A 1,667-nucleotide genomic window follows, 5' to 3' on the forward strand; every position below is an offset into this window, starting at 1 on the left:
AGGAAGGGTTTGGAGGGATATGGGCCGGGTGCTGGCAGGTGGGACTAGATTGGGTTGGGATATCTGGTCGGCATGGACGGGTTGGACCGAAGGGTCTGTTTCCATGCTGTACATCTTTAAGATTCTAAACAGACGGACTTTGCAAAACTAAACCAAAACGTTATTAAAATCTGAAAAAGCTGTCAAAAGAAAGCTAGCTGTGTAAACAAGCCTCACCAAGCTGAATCAGTTAGTTATTCTTAGAGTATATTCTGGATCAGCGGTGCTGGAAGAGCACAGCAATTCAGGCAGCATCCAACGAGCAGCGTAATCGACGTTTCGGGTACTCTATGCTACTCTCTCCCCACCCTCACCCTCCCCTAGCTTATCTCTCCACGCTTCAGGCTCTCTGCCTTTATTCCTGATGAAGGGCTTTTGCCCGAAACGTCAATTTCGAAGCTCGTTGGAGATTGCCTGAATTGCTGTGCTCTTCCAGCACCTCTGATCCAGAATCTGGTTTCCAGCATCTGCAGTTATTGTTTTTACCTCTATTCTTAGAGTATAGCCAAGTATTCAAAGTGAAACCGTCTGACCACCTGTTCAGCCTAATTATGTCAATATGATTACCACATGACTTCATTATAAATGTTTGGGTGAAGATTTGAAGAGGAAGTTCTGTTCTAATGTTTTGAAATTTGCAGAAAGGCCACAGAGGATTTGGAGGAACACTGTGCTATGATCAGAGATTATATTGTTTATAATTTTGTTTTGGGCAATTTTAGTGAAAAGGGTAAAAGCCAAACTGGTAACATTCAAGCAGGAGTTTTCATCAAAGATTATGTTAGAGCTGGATCTGATGATTGATTTATAATGGGAGATCTAAATGTACAATAGACTGAAGATCATAAAGTGAGGAGTTTTGATACCACTGGCACCATGTCTTTAGAAACACAAAACAATATTGAGGTCAGCCGAGGGAAACAGAGTATTTGCATGGAATTAAGTCTATTGTTCATATTTGCTTAAGGAAATATAGAACATAGAACATAGAAGAATACAGCGCAGTACAGGCCCTTTGGCCCTCGATGTTGCGCCGATCCAAGCCCACCTAACCTACACTAGCCCACTATCCTCCATATGCCTATCCAATGCACGTTTAAATGCCCATAATGAAGGAGAGTCCACCACTGCTACTGGCAGGGCATTCCACGAACTCACGACTCGCTGAGTAAAGAAACTACCCCTAACATCTGTCCTATACCAACCCCCCCTTAATTTAAAGCTATGCCCCCTCGTAATAGCTGACTCCATACGTGGAAAAACATTCTCACTGTCTACCCTATCTAAACCCCTAATCATCTTATACACCTCTATCAAGTCACCCCTAAACCTTCTTTTCTCCAATAAAAACAACCCAAAGTGCCTCAGCCTTTCCTCATACGATCTTCCTACCATACCAGGCAACATCCTGGTAAACCTCCTCCGCACCCGTTCCAGTGCCTCCACATCCTTCCTATAGTATGGCAACCAAAACTGCACACAATACTCCAGATGAGGCTGCACCAGAGTCTTATAAAACTGCAACATGACCTCAGGGTTCCGGAACTCAATTCCTCTACCAATAAAAGCCAGTACGCCATATGCCGCCTTAACAACCCTATCAACCTGGGTGGCAACTTTCAGGGATC

At 43.9% G+C, this 1,667-nt stretch overlaps 1 protein-coding gene across 5 annotated transcripts in view; it reads left to right on the forward strand.

Annotated features, from left to right (window-relative positions):
* Nucleotides 1–1,667, forward strand: part of dock8 (dedicator of cytokinesis 8) — a 300,402-nt gene that overhangs the window by 126,442 nt on the left and 172,293 nt on the right. The gene's annotated exons all lie outside the window — the stretch shown is intronic.

Source organism: Chiloscyllium plagiosum, chromosome 2 (assembly GCF_004010195.1).
Source record: "Chiloscyllium plagiosum isolate BGI_BamShark_2017 chromosome 2, ASM401019v2, whole genome shotgun sequence".
Taxonomy (NCBI): domain Eukaryota; kingdom Metazoa; phylum Chordata; class Chondrichthyes; order Orectolobiformes; family Hemiscylliidae; genus Chiloscyllium; species Chiloscyllium plagiosum.